Raw genomic sequence first — 5,653 nt, forward strand, 5'->3', positions numbered from 1 at the left:
AGAAAAAATATTAGAAGAATTAAAAAGTTCACTAGCCATCTACCTAAGAGAGTAAAGAAATGAAGAGGTGTCAGGTGTTGAGGATGGGGTTGAGACAAGGTAATTGAGCTATAAATAGTGAAACTTTAGCTTTTAAAACTGCAAAATACTTGCTAACATTTCTGGCATCTAAAGAAGCAATGCCCAATCAATTTATTGTTCCAGCTAGGTCAGCTCACAGCAGCAGGGGCTGAGGGGGAATTCAGCTAATTCTAATATACCAGAATTCCATCAGAGCCCGAAACTTTGTCGGTCAGAGTCCTTGCCTCTGGAAAGGAAGGAGTTCAGACTGTCTTTGGACATCACCGGTAGTTCTTGAAGACACAACTGTTTGAGACACTGCTGAGCAGCCAAGTGCTTCCTTCCTGAAGGACATTCCTGGCAGATGCCAGATAAACTCAGGTCCAGGGCCCACAAGCAGAGAGCCTGGCCAGTTCATGACACAGGAGGGCAAACTCTGCTTCTCCCCCACCCTGCTGAGACATACAGCTCCTGCCAGCTTTCACATCGGAGCTTTTCCTCACTCCTGCAGGCCACAGACAGGGCTGGAACTGTCACAGAGAACTAACAAGACTGTAGAAAGGGTCTGGAAGCCAGGCAGGTTTGCTTTTCCATCGGAAAGTGTAGCTGGGGAAGTCAGCCAGCAGCATCCTGAGCCCATGTGCACCGGTGCCAGAGGGCAAACTGCAGCTCCAGCTGGGAGCCCAGCAGGCAGACCCCGGTCAGAGCCACACAGCAGCGTGTGATGGGTATCCTGACAGGGACCACGCTGCTGTGGAGCAAACCTACGATGGAAAACACAGGCCCATTACTTCTGAGAATGGGATGATTAAGCATCACAGGTCCAATTTTTATTTCTCACCATCTGCCAACAATACAGCAGTACAGCAGGCAGCTCACCTCTGACATCCACACAAATGTGTCAGCTACAGCTGTGAGCCAGAACTTGGCAGGAGGATGAGTGCTATTGACAAAGCAGAAACATGGACAGGCAGAGCCTAGATCTCTGAATAGAAACATAAAACCATCCTGAACATTTTTCATTTCACAAGCCTATTCATTTATCCTCATTTTTTGGAATAGATAGATAATTTGACTCACATTTTTAAGAATGCTTAAAATGACCAACTAACCCTTAAAAAAAAAATCAATAAACCTTCAGCAATGATATATCCAATGTTACTTTCAAGATGCCTGTATTTCAAGGAACTGCATCACTTACCTTACCAGAAGCACTTTCAGTTATGTACTCATCTAAGATTACTTCCTTCTTTTCTGATTTCAGTATGATGCTACTTTTGTTCTGTACTTTGTACTCCCTGCAGTGATTTTGCCTTTCTCCTGCAGGCTTCTTTAAGCACTATCGATCACTTCTCTCTGTTAAGTCCCTTAAAGCAGAAAAAGATGAACAAATGGTTGCTCTGCAATTAGTTAAGAACTTCCTTGCTCTATGAGACATGCTTATGAATTAAACCTATTAATTTTTTATGTAAAATTCAGAAAAAATTCTGTTTCCTCTAGAACAAAAATTTTCTAAAAAAGTCAGCACAGACAGAAGCTTTAAGGCCTGTTTGCCAAATCCCACCCATTTAGAAATCCATATATAATATTTCACACACAAAAAGTGCTTGCCCTTGTGGGATAGAGTTAGAAAAGAAAAGAACATATCCTGGAATGAGCAAGGTGTGTCTGAAGAAACCAAAAAACCACAAACCCCCTCAACAAAACTGCATAAATGGCCATTACATGGCCATTTTCACTGTACCCACAACCCCATGGACAGTGTACCCTGACCCATGTACAATCAAAAAAAATACTGAGTGTCCTGTTAAAAGTCTATTTTCTACACATTACCAAGAACAAAAGTAAACACACATTTGAAACAGTTCTTTGCAGCATATTTTTCAGTTTTATTTATAAAATCAGATGCTCCTTTAAAGTGTACAGTTAAAATCACAACTGCAAATTCAACCACAGCTGAATATTAGTTCAATAAAATACTCCTACCAACTGATGTAAAAATTCATTCAATCGTGATTCAAAACTTGATTCAGCTGGAAGATAAACTTATCAATACATTACTACTTCAGCAAGTATTTACCACACTGTAAAAATACATGAGGGTCCCTTCTGTTCATAGCAATGCCATGAAAATATCTGCACAACAACTCATCTCTTAAAAACATAATTCTACATTTATGAATACAACAACAACAAAAAAAAATTGCCAGCGAAATCCTCCAAGGGTTTCCAAACTGCTGACACCCCCACGGGGGGTAGTAACTGCATCAGTGCTGTTCCAGCATGTTTTCCCTCTGACCACCAAATAAATAACCTTCCAAGCAGCTCTAAACTGTCTGCAACATTTTGCCAGGCAAAACAAAAGCCACAGAAACAAAACAGCAGGTGCAAATCTGGCTGCAACACTTACTCCATTGGCCTTTCTGATCAGAACTGCATCTCACTGTGATCACTCGAGCACACTACAAGGACTGAAAGATTAGTACAAGCTGAAGTAAAAACTGCCAGTTCCTGAAAGCTTATGGAAATGAGATCAAAGGCTTGATAAGGCATTTCATGACAAGATGAAGTTGTGGTTCTAGCAGGGTAAAGAGTACCTTGGGAAAGTTTGGGGTTTTTTTTTTTTTATCCTAAGGGGATAAAATCTGCTGATTTTGCAGCCAAGACCATTTGATTTTTGGGCAAATAACTGTCTCACCATCACACAGGGCACTGATTCATCTCTTCATTCCTCTTATATTATTCTCCCACATCAAAATTTTTTCCATAACCCAGGACTTGCACAGCCCCAGAAAAGGGATCCTGCACCTAAGATTTAGCCAGGATTACAAACTTGGAATTCAAACTCCTAGGCACATGAATTTTCATTATATATGGCCAGAGAGTCTATGGTATTCACAGCAATTCAAAAACTGTCTGGGCTTTCTGTTGCTCAGTGATTCTAGGGCACAAATTCACAGCACTGGGGGGTACAAGAACATCTCCAAACAAGAAACACAGGAAACATGATCAGGTTTCTACATAAAGAATTTTGGTCACTTGTAGCAAAGACAGTGCAGGATACAGCAAGTGAAGATTCCAAAATTTTACTCCTGAATTTGGAATGAACTGTGGGTATGCACCTTTGTGTTTCTGCCTCTTTTTATACAGCTGGGATAATAACAGTCATCTTTTTGACATGTTCACAGACCTATGGATGAAAAGCATTATTCAAGTGTTAGGTACATACTGCCATTTTCCTGAACTACGTCTCACTGTTTAACAAAAGAGATGACATGTCTGCCTGCTAAGACATTGCAAATCAGCTCATTTTCATACTTGGGAAATAAACAACCATTTTCAAACGCAGGAAATAAAAATAACGTACATGAAAGAGTTGGCTGCTATCTTAACTTTCCTTCTGGCTTAGGGTTCCAAACTATTTTGAAGGAGACAGCTGTCCTTACCTGAAATATTCAATTTAATCTATTTCACTAAGTCTCAAAATGCATTGAAGCCATCATTTTAATTTAAGCACAGCTAAGTAGAATGGTTTCTAGTGCATAAGTCTAATTTGACAGATAAGTTAATTAAGAAGCTCCCCAATCAAGAAAGAACCTATACACAAAGTATCTTATTACATGTTTCAGAGCAAATATTCTAGGCAGTGTGGTTATAAAGCAGAATAGTGTATTTGGAAAATGCTGTAAGAAGAACAGGAAGGTATAAGGTATTGCCCACATCTTCCTACTTGAATACATAACCTGCTACATGTAAACACCTATTGAAGTCTCTTAAGAGGTGTTTGAAGTTTGAACACAAGCAGTACTGAGGGTGTGTGGACCTCTGCTGATTTACAACACAAGAAAAAAACAAGTTCAAGCTGAAAAAACTGAAAGACAAAGAAATGCAGCTTAAGAATAAATAGAAACCAATAGGTATAAACAGAGCAGGCAAAAACACTGAAAAAAACCCAAGCCCCTAAAAAGAATGCTGCCTGAGTCAAATTAGCCTTGAAAACTCAAAATTCTGTAAAAATAACTTTCCTTAAAATAAACTTTAACAAGAAAGATTGTCACTGGATTGAATTTTTCAGGTAAAGAAACCTTTAGATAAATATAGTTTTCCTTCAATGACCTGCAGATCACAGTATTAATTCAACAACTTGAAGCTTACTAGTAACTGAAACTAGAGAAATGAAAATATTTCACACAGCAGCAAAAGGATTACACAGAACAAAAGGGTAAATAACATGCTACATTCTAAAACTCTTTGTTGAGAAAGCTAAGGTGATTAATAACCCCACAAGGAAAACCTGATTACATCCAGCTTTTGATAAACAGATGGGAAATCAGACAAAATTTGCCAGGTTTTAGCCAAGCACGTCCTGTTTGAAGAGCACGTTGAGACATTCATGAGAACAAGTCCTTTTACATACTGAAAATGGTTACCATGTTCTGAACCACAAACTCCTTTTTCATCCATGGATTTCAACATCCAGAGACTCCATTACAATGAAAGAGGTTAAATCTTGTGCAGGAAGTCAACAGTGCTAAGGAATAATGAATATGGGGTTTGATGTTCAAATTTGGCTCCACAACATGTGAGTTTTGAAAGCAGAAGAAATGAAATAAATTCTTTTTGGTTTTGGCATCACCACAACAAAAACAAATCAGAGAAACTGCTTAAATAATTTCCTATTTGTTATGTCTGGATTCAACTCTAACCACTCAACAAAGAAAACATTATGATACAAACCGACCTTCCCAAGCACTACCAACGTAAAATAAAAGATTGCGTGCAACTACTTTAATTGATATCTACTTGCCTTGATAGAGGAAATTTTCCATGGGTCTGTTTTTAAAAAGCAGAGCCTGTGGATTGATACTTTCAGGTTGGCTGGGTTTTTTAAACTGCTGTGTGTAATTTCATCTCTGATGTAGTCACAAACCAGTTATCCTCACTTCATTTGTATATGTCTGGATAAACACAGCTTTAAAATCAACAGCTGTAAAATAACTTGACTCCAAAACACATCTCACAAAAAACATAGGGAAAAGATTTGCTTCTTTTCACTTCAGTTTACCTCTTTTCAATGGGCACAAGCTGGCAAAAGGCATTTGATGCAGAATAACCTGGCCAGTTTCAGCTGCTCTTTAAAAAGCCTATTGGATTCTCAAACCAGCTACAGCAATTTCAGAGCCTCTCAATATTTGGATCTTTAGTTTAGACCTTTAAATATTGAACAAAATGCAGAGTACTCTACTGTAGCTTGGTTTCAATACATCCACCTTACTTGGAGAGTAAACATGCTCTGATCAGTAGGTTCATCACCATAGGTTCTTAAACACTGCATCTTTTCAGACTTACTTGCCAACTTCAAAAGAACAAACACCCAAACCAAAAAAATCTTTGTATTTTGCTCATCATTGAGCAGTTAAAGGTTACAAACATAACCCATTCTGTGTCAAGTCTGTGAGGTCAGAAAGTGAAACAGTCTCCCACTGAAAGATTGTCTTCAGAGTCATGCCAGGAGTGGAGGGGCAATGGAAGAAGATTGAGTTTCATGTGTGACTGCTCATGTTGGTAAGAGATGGCCATGTAGAGTCACTGC

General features: G+C 38.9%; 1 protein-coding gene across 1 annotated transcript in view; it reads right to left on the reverse strand.

Annotated features, from left to right (window-relative positions):
* Positions 1–806: 806 nt before the first annotated feature.
* PER3 (period circadian clock 3) overlaps positions 807–5,653 on the reverse strand; it is a 23,599-nt gene continuing 18,752 nt past the window's right edge. The window contains exon 21 of the mRNA XM_017735067.1: positions 807–836. The gene's annotated coding sequence lies outside the window, so the exon portion shown is untranslated. The remainder of the gene's footprint in view (positions 837–5,653) is intronic.

This window comes from Corvus brachyrhynchos, unplaced genomic scaffold (genome assembly GCF_000691975.1).
Source record: "Corvus brachyrhynchos isolate BGI_N302 unplaced genomic scaffold, ASM69197v1 scaffold395, whole genome shotgun sequence".
In the NCBI taxonomy this organism is placed as follows: Eukaryota; Metazoa; Chordata; class Aves; order Passeriformes; family Corvidae; genus Corvus; species Corvus brachyrhynchos.